At 45.7% G+C, this 14050-nt stretch overlaps 1 long non-coding RNA gene across 1 annotated transcript; it reads left to right on the top strand.

Annotated features, from left to right (window-relative positions):
• Positions 1-3211: 3211 nt before the first annotated feature.
• Positions 3212-10880, top strand: LOC123380613. The gene is made up of 3 exons (XR_006586628.1): positions 3212-5263; positions 5392-7372; positions 9672-10880. It is a non-coding gene; the product is annotated as an uncharacterized LOC123380613 (long non-coding RNA).
• The last annotated feature ends 3170 nt before the right edge of the window (positions 10881-14050 follow it).

Here is a 14050-nt window from a genome sequence, read left to right as displayed (position 1 = left end):
CCCTTCCTCTGCCAGAAAGTGCTGATTGATCACAGACAGGAAAAGTGCTGGCAGGTTTCAGAGGCACAACACCCTGCCCTGGGGAGAGCGCCAGGCCCTTGCGGCTAGAGCCTCCTGGGCGCAGAGTGATAAAGTGGGTCTTAATCGCTGCCCAAGAAACGGCTCTAATTATACTTTTATTTATATCGCACTCTGCCTCCAAAGGGCCAAACACCCATTCATTCCTTTTTATTTATTTATTTTAAAACTTTGTTTTATTTTAGTTTTTAAGAACTTTGCAGTGAACTTTTTATTTTAGAGTAGTTTTAGGCTTACAGAAAAGTTGTCAAGATAGTACGGGGAGTTCCCATGTATACCCCCACACCCAGCTTCTTCTAATAGTAAGATCTTACAGTATATGGTGCATTCATCACAAAGACTGAATCAATATTGATACATTATTATTCTTAATTAAAGTACGAGTCTATTTTCATTCACTGTGCCAGGACTTTGGAGACCACTTTCGTTTTGGGAATTCATGCCCTTCATTTCTGGGAAATTTTGTTGAATTATTGATAATATCTTCCCTTTTATTTTCCCGCTTTCTCTTTATGGAATACTCTTATTTAGACATTAGACACTCTGGACTGACTCCATACTTTATTCATATTTTCTTAGTTTTTGTCTAATATTCTTCCTTTTTTTCTTTTATTATTTGTAGTGTTTATTTTTATTTTTTTTTATTAAAAAAATTTTTTTTTTCAACGTTTATTTATTTTTGGGACAGAGACAGAGCATGAACGGGCGAGGGGCAGTGAGAGAGGGAGACACAGAATCGGAAACAGGCTCCAGGCTCTGAGCCATCAGCCCAGAGCCTGATGCGGGGCTCGAACTCACGGACTGCGAGATCGTGACCTGGCTGAAGTTGGACGCTTAACCGACTGCGCCACCCAGGCGCCCCATGTAGTGTTTATTTTTGAGAGAGAGAGAGACAGAGTATGAGCGGGGGAGGGGCAGAGAGAGAGAGGGAGCCACAGAATCCGAAGCAGGCTCCCGGCTCTGAGCTGTCAACACAGAGCCCAATGCGGGGCTCGAACTCACAAACTGAGATCATGACCCAAGTCAAAGTCAGATCCTTAACCGACAGCCACCCAGGTGCCCCTTTTTCTTTCTTTTCTTAAAATGAGAGTCCTCTATTTTTTTCTTTAAGGTTTTTGTTGTTGTTGTTGTTGTGAGAGAGAGTGAGAACAGAGGAGGGGCAGAGAGAGAGTGAGAGAGAATCCCAAGCAGGCTCTGAACTACCAGTGCAGAGCCCGATGCGACCATGAACCTACAAACTGAGATCATGACCTGAGCCCAAATCAAGAGTTAGACACTTAACCGACTGAGCCACTCAGGCGCCCCTGCCCAATACTCTTTCTTTCTGTTCCAGGACTCCATCAAGATGCCACACTGCAATGAGTTGTTAGCTCTCCTATGCTCCTTCAGCAGTAACAGTTTCTCAGACTTTCCTTCTTTTTGAGGACTTGGGCATTTTGAAGAATATTGGTTAGCTGTCCTGTGGGATGTCAGTCAGGATGTGTGTGATGTGTTTCTCATGATTAGATTGAGGTTATGGTTTTTTGAGAAGGCTACAGAGGCGAAGTGCCATTCTCATCATGCCAAGAATATGTGCATATCATCAGCCTGACATTCCTGTTGAAGTTAGTCTTGATCACCTGGTAGTGTTTGTTGGGTTTCTCCCATGTAAAGTTACTCTTTTTCCCTATGAGCAGCCCACACTTTAGTGGTAGGGAGTTATTTTCCACCTCTTCATGGATATTTATTTTATACTTTGGATTATAATTCAACGTATTTATTTTATTGTGCAAATATCCTAGCTTTGGCCATTGGGAGATGTTTTAGTCGGCCCTTTAAATTTTTTTTTTTAAATGTTTATTTATTTCGAGAGAGAGAGAAGGAGAAAGAGTGTGAGCAGGGGAAGGGCAGAAGGAAAGGAAGAGAGAGAGAGAATCCCCGGCAGGCTCTGTGCTATCTGCACAGAGTCGGATGTGGGGCTCCATCACATGAGAACTGTGAGAACATGACCTGAGCTGAAGTCAAGAGCTGGATGCTTAGCTGACTGAACGACCCGGGCGCCCTGGCCCCTGCGTTTCTTTGATGTGCTCTCATCATCATGGTTTTTTTTTTGAGTACTTCCTTACTTGTTGGCACTGTAAAATGCTCCAGGCTCCTCCTGTGTATTTCCAGCTCCAGTTAAAGAGTCAACCATTTTCTAAGTAGTCTTGGTTCTTTGTATTGGTGAAGGGTATTAGAAACCAAGGTCTGGGTGCTAGCTGTGCTGGTCACTGGGGTGTTGTTACTTCTCGACCCTAGGGTAGTGCATTTTTTTTTCTTTTCAAATTTTTATTTAAATTCTAGTCGGTTAACATACAGTGCAATATTGGTTTCAGGAGTAGAATTCAGTGATTCATCACTTAAAACACCAGGTGCTCATCATAACAAGTACCCATCACCCATCTAACCCATTCCCTGCCCACCTCCCTCCATCAACACTCAGTTCTCTATCGTTAAGAGTCTCTTATGGTTTGTTCCCCGCCCCCCCCTTATCTCACCCTCCCATATGTTCATCTGTTTTATTTCTTAAATTCCACATATGAGTGAAATCATATGATATTTGTCTTTCTCTGACTGACTTGCTTAGCGTAATACACTCTAGCTCCATCCATGTCATTGCAAATGGCAGGATTTCATTCTTTCTGATGGCTAAGTAATATTCCAGTGTGTGTATACACACTACATCTTTATCCCTTCATCAGTTGATGGACATTTGGTTTCTTTCCATAGTTTGGCTATCTTTGATTGTGCTATCAGGGCACGAATCTGTATTTTTGTATCCTTCGGGTAAATACCTAGTAGTACAATTGGATCATAGGGTAGTTCTATTTTTAGCTTTTTGAGGAGGCTTCATACCGTTTTCCAGAGTGGCTACACCAGTTTGCATTCCCACCAGTAGTGCAAGAGGGCTCCCCATTCATTTATTTATTTATTTATTTATTTATTTTTAATGTTTATTTATTTTTGAGAGAGAGTGTGTGCAAGCTGGGGAGAAGCAGAGAGAGAGGAGACAGAGGATCTGAAGCAGGCTCTCTGCTGTCAGCACAGAGCCCTACATGGGGCTCGAACTCATGAACTGTGAGATCGTGACCTGAGCTGAAGTCGGACACTCAACTGACTGAACCACCCAAGTGGCCCCCATTCATTTTTTTTTTTTAAACAAAGTTTATTGAATCTTCTTCTGAGGGAAAAAAGCAAAACATTCATGGTAGATCACCTAGAAAACACAGAGATGTAAAATTCAGAAATTTTCCTAGAATGTCACCACCCAGATATACTGCTGACATTTTTTAAAAAGAATACTTTTTATTTTAGATTTGTATTTACAGGCAAGTTGCAAAAATGGTACAGAGAGTTCCTCTAAATCCACATCCAGTTTATCCTAATTTTAATAGTTTACATTTGTAGGGTCCATTTGTTACAAACAATGAAAGCAATAGTATACATTATTGTTTATGAAAAGCCACACTTTATTCACATTCCTTTGTTTTTGCCTAATGTCCCCCTTTCTGTTCCGGGATCCCATCTAGGACACCACCTTACATTTAGTTGTCATGTCTCCTTAGACTCCTCTAGACTGTCAGTTTCTCAGACTTTCCTTGTTTTTGTGACCTTGATGGTGTCAAGGAGTCCTGGTCTGGTATTTTGTAGCGTGTCCTTCGTTTTGAGAGGGTCTGATGTTTTTCCTGTGATTCGACAGGGATTAAGGTTTTGGGGACGTTGAGGTAAAGTATCATTCTCATCCTTTTGAAGATACACGCTCTCATCATGACCTAGTGTTTGTTCATTTTATCCTTGTCCGTTGGCCGAGGCAGTGTTAGTCTCTGCTGTAAAGTTACTCAATCCCCTTTCCATACTGTATTTGGAAGGAAGACCCTAGCTCTGGCATTTTCACAGATGGCCTTCCAGTCTCAACCTTTCCCCTCTCCCACGACATGAAAGCAAAATCCCAACGGGCACTTGTGAATTCCTGACCCCTATGGGTCTTGTCAGAAGCTGGAATCTGGGTTCTAGCCTTGACACTTTTATTTTCGTCATTTCTGGAAATCTCAGACGTAGGCACGTATGACCATTTTGCACGTGTCTGTGCCTTAGTTTCATCAATGAAAACCAAGCTGTTGAGTACTTCCTATGTGCCAGTCCCGGTGCTAAACGCATTCCATGCCTTATTAATCCGCAGATGACCCTGTGACAGGGATGATGTTACTGTCTTCATGTTATGGATGAGAAAACTCTGACGTGCGGAAGTGAAGCAAGCTGCCCGGGGTCACACGGCTTGCAAATGGCAGAGCTGGAATTCAGACCTTGGTCTGTGACCTCAGGACTCAGCACTAAACCATGCACATCTGGTTACGGGCAGTCACAGAGAAGGGGGGTTCCGGGTGCAGGCTCAGGAGTTTCAATCATAGCTTTCCATTTACTAGCTGTGTGGCCTTGGGTAAGTCTCTTCGTGCCTCAGTTTTCTTATCTGTTCAGTGGGGACAACAACATCTTCCAGACGGGACTGTTGTGAGGCTTAGATTACTTAAAAAAAAAAAAAAAAAAAAAAGCTTGGCCCAGGGTAGGCAGTCAGTGAGGGCTATTATTATTGCTATTACTGTGGTATTTTTTTCATTTGCCCACCCATCCATCCATCCATCCATCCATCCTGGAAAAACCCTGCCTGCTCTGGGCCCCAGTTTCCCATCTATAGTGGGTGTTGAACCACTATGGACCCTTCTGGCAAACTGGTAAAACAAGACAAAACATAGGATCACAAAGGAAACTATACTGAAATAAAGCTATCAAAATATTAAAGCAAATTTGTGGTATATGTGTTTATTTAGTAACACATAAAACAAGATCTACAATTTTGATGTGCTAGTGTTCGCACACACACACACACACACACACACACACACACATCACACACTAGATTAGTGCTGCGATGACTAATGAGCGATGAGAAAACCTGTCAGTTTTAGTGACAAAACCTTAGATACTCCGCATTCTACTGTGGTTTGATGCCTGCGTTCAAGATAGGGAAAAAAAACGCTAAATTTCAGTTATAGATGTGTGAACATTTTTTCCTTCAGTCCAAGTTCGCAGATGGCTGAATTGTTAACACGGACCCCAGATTAAGAACGGAGTTGGAGGATGCCTGGGGTTCCTTCCAGCTCTCACAAGTGTGAGTGTGATCCCCGGGGGTCCGGTGGGTGGGGAGAGGGCTGGGCTCTGAGGCTGTTGGCCCCAGGACAGACATGTCGCAGGGCCTTTCCAGCCTCAGCCTGGCTTTCCTGCATTGCTCTGTTTTAGATGTTTCAGAGACTCTGGCTGGCAGAACCCACGGAGCCTTTGCCCTCATCGATCAGCTCAGCGGCTGCTGCTGCAGATCTATTGACCCAGCCCTTTGTGTTCAAGAAGCAACCCGCCTTTCTCTTGTTAACCCCTGCTAGTCTGGCCCCACGCAGGATGTGCTCCGGGCTCGGCACTAGGTCCAGGCGGATGTCAGGAGGAGGGTGGCACCCCGTGGATGAAGGGCACCCACCAAAAGCCAGCGGCTATGCTGGGTCCTCTCATCTCAAGGTTTGGCTCACCGCATCAGCCGGCAGCAAAGGAGCTAGACTTCAAGCCTCGGGCTTGTCTGGACTTCAAATGCTGTGTTCTCTTCAGAGGACCAGAAGCCTGTATCCCTGCTTCACGGCACAGGTGGGTTTGGGGACTTTTCCACCCCAAGATCCATACATAACCATCCCCGTTCCCCATCTCTTCTCTCTCTCTCACACACACAAACACACACACACACACACACACACACACACACACACACACACGCTCCTTCAGATTCACATACAGGTTAGGGCTGGTCTCACCCAGCATGAGAAGGAGCCATAGACTCAAGTTTTGGGGTGCTGGGAAGGTGGCAAAGGACTTCCCTTCCTGAAAGTCTCCAATTTTCAGCCTCTGGCAGTCTGTATTGTCATCACTAACAACCCATATCTGGGGGTTAAGCATTGCCCCGCCCCCCCCCCCCCCCGCCCCCGCCCCCGCCCGGGTTTTTGTCTTCTGATATCTAAGGAAGTGTTAATTCTTCTGGCCTTAAAGCCTTTCTTAGAGTTTGTGCAGGGAGCAGGGCATAGGCCCTGAAGGGGAGGCCACAGGGTCTGACTGCCGGAGACCCTGCCAGAGCTGTGCTAAGACATTCAGCAAACTCTCTGATTCAGTTCAATCCAACAGGCATTTTACGGAGCCATCTGTTACTCACACTGGGCAGGTGGAGATGAGTCAGGTACAGCCCCTGTCTCGGGGTAAAAGTCTGGCAAAGGCAATGACTACAGAGGAGAACCCAAAATATGGTGTCAGAGAGATTATGATGATGACATATGCACAGAGCTAGGCTGCGCAGAGCAGTTTGCTGACATGTGGGCTCTGGAAGGGAAATGAAATGCACTGACCGTCTACGGAGGTCTGGAAGGTGGAGTCCGTCCGAGCGTGGGAGGAAGAGGGAAGGAACGGCACCCCGGGCAGGGTCGGGGGCCAGCGTGGGTGAAAGGCCAGGTGTGATTATGTGACAGTCTTGCTGATGGGCACTGTCTTCGTCTGCTCAGGCTGCCATTACAACACGCTGGTGGCTTAAACAACTTCTCACCGTTCTGGAGGCTAGAGGTCTGAGATCAAGGCGCTGGCTGGTTGGTTTCCGCTGAGGCCTTTCGCCTTGGCTTGCACATGGCCGCCATCTCCTGGTGTCTTCGCGTGATCTCTCTGTGAGAGTCTGTGTGTCCTTGACTCTTCTTTATGAAGACAGCAGTCTTACTGGGTGAGGGCCCACCATATGGCCTCATTTTATCTGAATCACCTCTTTAGAGACCCTGTCTCCAAACACGGGTAGTTGAATTTGAGGTATTGAGGTTAGGACTTGGACAAATGAATTTTGGAGCGGAACGCAATTCAGCCGGTAACAGGAGTTGGCGGTGGAACGCGGAGAAATGGGCCTGGGTGGCAGGGGAGGTGGGGGTGGGCGGAGTCAGATCAGGAAAGGCCTCGACCTTCAGGGTTGGGCTTCACAGGTCAGAACTTGAAGATGCCCGCACCTGCTCTGGCCTCGGAGGCCAGCTGCAAAGAGAAAGCATCTCCTCTTCCTGTCCCCTAAGGAAATGCTGGGATTGGTGAGATTGCACAGGCCCACTTCCCTCAGGGCTGGTCACTGGGGCCACGCCCCAAGGAGGGGCCAGGAGGGGCTCTCTGCCCCGCCCCGTAGGAGCCCTGCCCAGCCGGGTGGGTTCCAGCATCATATCTAGTAAGTAGTAAACCTTCCTGCTTTCCAGAAACTCCCATGTGGGTGGGCGTGGTTGTACAAAGACCCCACTAATCCGAGTCTGATGGGCCACGGAGAGCTCAGCACCATACCCCTCCCCCCACCCCTCCCCCCCCGTCCCCCACCCTCCTCACTGGGAGGGAAGGAAGCAGAGTTCTGCTATCTGGCCTTTCCCGGTGGCCGCCCTCGGCTGGAGTCCAAGAGGTCTGTGGCCTAGATGCCTCTCCGGGTGCACATGCAAGCCCCACCACCCTTCTGCTTCCTGCTTTCCTCCTCCATAAAATACCGGGGAATAAACTCCCTAAGGGTCTGGCCCTTCCAGCACTGACTTGGGGATCCTGAAACTGAGAAGGAAGAGGGGGCAGAAGGTCTGGGGCCTGGGGTGGAACAGACTGGCCCCTGGGGAGAGCCTCCTCGCTCCACCCACCAGCCTGGATGGGGAGGCCTGGGAATCTACTTTTCTAGGGCGTGTAAAGCTGGCTGGGGCACGATGGAGCGCGGGTGCTCCTGCTGGATAATTCTTTTTAAAATCCTTTATGGACCTCGTGTGTCTGGGGCATGAATTCGAAGTGTGTAGCTTGATGGTGTTTTAGGTAGGAATACATTTGTGAAACCACCCGTCACATCAAGATATAGAACCTACCAGAGCTCAGAAGGCTCCCTTCCTGTATCCCTTCGCACCCCAATTCCAGGCAACCGCTATTCTGACCCTCAATTAGATTTGTCCTTGACTGTCACGTACATAGAATCACCGTGTGCGCTTATTAAAAAAATGCTAAATTGAAGTATGACCTATTATATTAGTTTCGGGGGTACAACATAGTGATTCAACAATTATACACATTATGAAATGCTCCCCATAAGAACTGTACTTAACCACCTGTCACCATGCAAAGGTATTACAATATTGTTAACTATATTTCTTGTGCTATGTTTTTCATCCCTGTGACTTATTATTATTTTTTTTTTAATTTTTTTTTCAACGTTTATTTATTTATTTTTTTGGGACAGAGAGAGACAGAGCATGAACGGGGGAGGGGCAGAGAGAGAGGGAGACACAGAATCAGAAACAGGCTCCAGGCTCTGAGCCATCAGCCCAGAGCCTGACGCGGGGCTCGAACTCCCGGACCGCGAGATCGTGACCTGGCTGAAGTCGGACGTTTAACCGACTGCGCCACCCAGGCGCTCCACCCTGTGACTTATTTATTTCGTAACTGGAAGTCTGTACCTCTTGACCCTCCCCCCTTCACCTATTCCACCCACCCTCCCTCCCCTCTGGTAACCACCTGTTTGTTCTCAATATTTATGAGTCTGTTTCTATTTGGTTGTTGTTTTGTTCATTTGTTTTTTCAGATTCCACCTATAGGTGAAATCATATGGTATTTGTCTTTCTCTGTTGGATTTATTTCACTTAGTATAATACCCTGTAGATCCATCCATGTTGTGAACGGCAAGGTTTCATTCTTTTTTTGTGTGGGTAGTATTCCATTTTGCACATATACACCACATCTTTTTTTAAAAGGAAGTTTCACGCCCAACATGGGGCTTGAACTCACAACCCTGAGCTCAAGAGTCACATGCTCTACTGACTGAGCCAGCCAGGTATCCTTACGCCAAATCCTTTTTCTCCATTCATCTAGGAATGGGCGCTTGGGTTGCTTCATATCTTGGCTATTATAAATAATGCCGCTATAAATATAGGGGGTACGTTATCTTTTCAAATTAGTATTCTCGTTTTCTTCAGGTAAATCCCCAGAAGTGGAATTACTGATCATATGGTAATTCTATTTTTAATTTTATTTTTTGAGGAATCTCCATGCTGTTTTCCAGAGTGGCTGCACCAGTTTGCATTCCCACCAACAGTGCAAAAGGGTTCCACTTTCTCTGCATCCTTGCCAACATCTGTTGTTGCCTGAGTTGTTAATTTTAGCCCTTCTGACAGGTGTGAGGTGATATCTCATTGTGGTTTTGATTTGCATTTCCCTGATGATGAGTGATGTTGAGCATCTTTTCATGTGTCTGTTGGCCATCTGGATATCTTCTTTGGAGAAATGTCCATTCAGGTCCCAGTATGCACTCTTTCGTGTCTTGCTTCTTTTGCTCACTGTTAACAACACCTGAGAGGTTCTCCCACGGGAGGAGAGGAGAGGACCTCATGGGGTGAGAAGATCCTTCAGGAAACAGGGAAGATCCTCCTCAGAGAGTCTGTTCCACATATGCCCCTGAACTTGCCTTTTCCCTAAAACGTGATGCCCAAATTCCTTGATATTCCTCCCATCAGGACATCTGTGCCCTTGGGACTTCCTAGGCTGAGACACAAATGGTGGTGTTGCTTCTACTTCCTGTGCTGGAGCACTGGGGCTTGGGGCATTGGACCACTTCAGAAGACTGCTTCCTACCCTGAGGCTGCCATGTTCTGAGGAAGCCAAGCCGTGTGGGGAGACTACACGTAGGCACTCTGTTGTTAGTCCATCCTGAGCCTACCCAGGCAGGGCACCTGACGTGCAAGGGAATGGTTCCTAGAAGATTCCAGCCTCCAGCTGTCCAATCACGCCTCACCTCCAGATCTACCCAGTTGAAGCCCCGACATCATGGGACAGAGACAAGTCATCCCTCGGGTCACCTGTGCACTCTGCGCCCTGTCCAAATCCCTGACCCATGGAGTACAGGTGCATAATAAAATGACTGTTGCAAGGTGCTAAGTTTGGGGATCGTTTGTTACCCTGATAATAACTAGTGAGAAGTGCCTGGACCTGGGAAGGCAGAGTTAAGCCTTCTCACTAGTTGGGAAATGGCAAGAGAATCTCCTTTCCTGAGCCCACTGCTGCTCCCCGGCCCTGCCGTCACCTCATCCTTGCTCCTTTCTTCAGACCTGCTCTGATCTGTTTTAGGCCAGTTGTCAACTAATTAATTCTCTGCTTCTGCATCACCTCCAAAACAAAAGGCATCTCCTGTAAGGGTGTGATTCCTCCCACACATCTTTGCCTCCCTATCAGAGCCTCCTGAAGAGGGAAGCACATGGACTATCTTCAAGTACAGTCTCGTATGTGCAAGAAAAATGTATAGCCCGGCCCCCAGCACACTCAAGAGATGTTTGTAACAAAATGCTGTCACTCAGTCTCTGCAACCAATGGTGTTGGGGAAACTGGACAGTCACATGCAAAAGAATGAAATTGGACCACTTTCTTACACCATCCACAAAAATGATGAAAGACCTAAAGGTGAGACCTGAAACCATAAAAATCCTAGAAGAGAGCACAGGCAGGAATTTCTTTGACATAAGCCATAGCAACATTTTTCTAGATATGTCTGCTGAGGCAAGGGAAACAAAAGCAAAAAGAAAGTATTAAGACATCAAAATAAAGGGTTTCTGCGCAGTGAAGGAAACAATCAAAAAACTACAAGGCAACCTATACCATGGGAGAAGGTATTTGCAAATGACAGATCTGATCAAAGGTTAGTATCCAAAATACATAAAGAACTGATACAACTCAACACCCCATAAACAAATAATCCAATTAAACAATAGGCAGGAGACACGAACAGACATTTCTCCACAGAAGACATCCCGATGGTGAACAGACACATGAAAAGATGCTCAGTATCATTTGTCATCAGGGAAATGCAAATCACGACAATGATACACCACCTCACGCCCGTCAGAATGGCTAAAATAAAAAACACAAGAAACAATAAATGTTGCCGAGGATGTGGAGACAAAGGAACCCTCGGGCATAGTTGGTGGGAATGCAAACTGCTGCAGCCACGGTGGAAAACAGTATGGGGGTTTCGCAAAAAGTTAGAACTACCCTATGATCCAACAATTGCACCACTGAGTATTTGCCCAAAGAATACAAAAATACTAAGTCAAGGGGATACATGCACTCCTCTGTGTATAACAGTATTATTTACAATAGTCAAATCATGGAGGCAGCCCAAGTGCTCACTAACAGATGAACGAATGAAGATGTATATGTCTATGTGGAAATGGAATATTCCCCAGCCATAAAAAAGAATGAAATCTTGCCATTTGCGATGACATGGATGGAGCTAGAGAGTATCATGCTAAGTGAAATAAGTCAGTCAGAGAAAGACAAATACCACGTGATTTCACTCATATGTGGAGTTTAAGAATCAAAACAAATGAGCAAAGGAAAAAAAAAGAGAGAAAGACAAACCAAGGAATTGACTTCTTTTGCTCAGCATAATCTTTCCAAGATTCATCCACGTTATAGCATATGCCAGCACTCCATTCCTTTTTATTGTCAAATAATACTCTTTGTGTGGCTTTACTACATTTTATTCGATAGACACGTGGACTGCCTTCACTTTTTGGTTGTTACCCATAATGCTTATATGAACACGTGTGTATGTTTTTGTGTAGACATAGGTTTCATTTCTGCTGTGTTTATGTAAAAGAGTGGAATTGTTGGGTCATAGGTTGACTCGATGTTTAATCTTTTGGGAAACTTCCAGATTGTTTTCTGGGCAGTCGCACCCTTTTCCAGTGGTGTCGTGAGGGTTTTGATTTCTTTGCATCCTCACCAACACCTGTTTTCTTGATTCTAGCCATCCTAGTAGGTTTGCAATGGTATATATCTTTGCGGTTTTCCTTGGCATTTCCCTGATGGCTAATGATGTTGAACATCTTTTTTTTTTTTTTTTTTTAAGTGTATTTATTTTGAGAGAGAGAGAGGCAGAGAGAGAGGCAGAGAGAGAATCCCAAGCAGGCTCCACACTGTCAGCTCCAAGCCCAATGCAGGGCTTGATCTCATGGTTCAGGACCTGAGCCAAGATCAAGAGTCAATGCGTTAACCGACCGAGCCACCCAGGCACCCCACGTTGAACACCTTTTTTTTTTTTTTAGTGTTTATTTATTTTTGAGAGAGAGAGAGAGAGAGAGAGAAAGAGAGAGGAGGAGGGGCAGAGAAAGAGGGAGACACAGAATCCGAAGCAGGCTCCAGGCTCTGAGCTGTCAGCCCAGAGCCCGACGCGGGGCTCGAACTCACGAACTGTGAGACCATGACCTGAGCCGAAGTCGGACGCTTAACTGAGTCACCCAGGTGCCCCGAACATCTTTTTATTTGCACATTGGTCTCCTGAATATCCCCTTTGGAGGAATGTCTCCTTAGACCCTTTTCGGGTTTGTCTTTTATTTTGAGTTGTCAGAGTTCTTTATATATTCTTGATTCAATTGATTCAATTCCCTTATCATGGTTTACTTTTAAGAATCTTTAGGAAAGGTCATTTCTTAGCTTCCCTGTTTACTGGCTACAGAATTGCTCCAGAAGCGAAATATTAGCTCACCCACAAGGCAGAGCAGAAAAGCCTTGGAAGCAACAGCTTACATGCATTCCTGGTGTTGGTGAAAACGGGATCATCCCGATTCTCTTTTCCCCTCATTTCTTGTTTCTGGAGCTTTGCCTCGGTCCATGGGTCTCTAACGGCACAGCATGGAGGGAAATGTCAGAATCACCTGCGGGACTTTTGCAACCCTTACAGTCTCCTGGCTCCCTGAGAGTCAGATGTGCTTTCCTCTTTCCTCCACCCCCACTTCCTTTTCAAGAACCACTGTCCTAAAAGGGACGCTTGGACGGTAGCCCTGGCATGGCGTGAAATGGCCCCTGGGTGGCAGCAAAACTGAGATGAAGACCCAGGGGGTTGGTGGCGATGGCCAGTGCTGGTCCCCAGACAAAGAAAACAGCATGGAGGTTCCTCAAAAAGTTAAAAAGAGAACTTTTTCTTGATTCAGCAATCCCACATCTGGGCTTGCAACCAAAGGGCTGGACATCAGGATCTCAAAAAGATATCAGAACTCCTATGTTCACTGCAGCCTTAGTCATCATAGCCAAGACATGCAATCAACTTAAATGTCCACTCATAGATGAATGGATAAAGAAAATATGGTATATATGTAAAATGGAATATTCAGCCTTACAAAAGAAGGAGATCCTGCCATTTGCAACAACAGGGATGAACCTGGAAGACATTATGCTAAGTGAGTCAAGTTAGACACAGAAGGGCAATGCTACATGATATCCCTTATAAGAGGAATCCGAAGTAGTCAGACACATGGAGGTGGAGAGTGGAATGTTGTGTGTAAGGGGCTGGAGAGAAGGGAAAATGGGGAAGTGTTAATTAAGGGGTACAGAGTTAAGATGATATGAGATTAGTAGGTACTAGAGATCTATTGTATGTCAGAGTGCCTCTAGTTAGTAACACTATTGTATCCTTAAAACTTGCTAAGAGGGTAGATCTTGTGTTAAGTGTCCTCATTACACGGGGACACACACACAAAACGAGGGCAGGAGAAAGCTTTTGGATGTGATGGATGTGTTTATGGCTTACACAGGTTGGAGTGATGGTCTCATGGGTATATACTTATCCCCACACTCATCACATTGTATACCTTGAATATGTACAGCATTTTGTATGCCAATCATACCTAAATAAAGAGTTTGGTTGTTTTGTTTTTTGTTTTAAAAGGAATATTCTCTTTTTGTAGGAAGCTACATGTGAAGCTGGGTTAGGGGGTCAGATTGTTCTCTGGCTGAAGCCAAGAGTGTAATGTAGTGACACACGATCATGCCCCAGGGAGGAAGGAAAGGATACTGGCATCCTTTCGTCTCTAAGAAGGACGACGGCATCATTCAATGTTTA

This window comes from Felis catus, chromosome D1 (assembly GCF_018350175.1).
Source record: "Felis catus isolate Fca126 chromosome D1, F.catus_Fca126_mat1.0, whole genome shotgun sequence".
Classification (NCBI taxonomy): domain Eukaryota; kingdom Metazoa; phylum Chordata; class Mammalia; order Carnivora; family Felidae; genus Felis; species Felis catus.
Note: the sequence above shows the minus strand (reverse complement) of the source record. Positions and strands in the feature narration are given on the sequence as shown.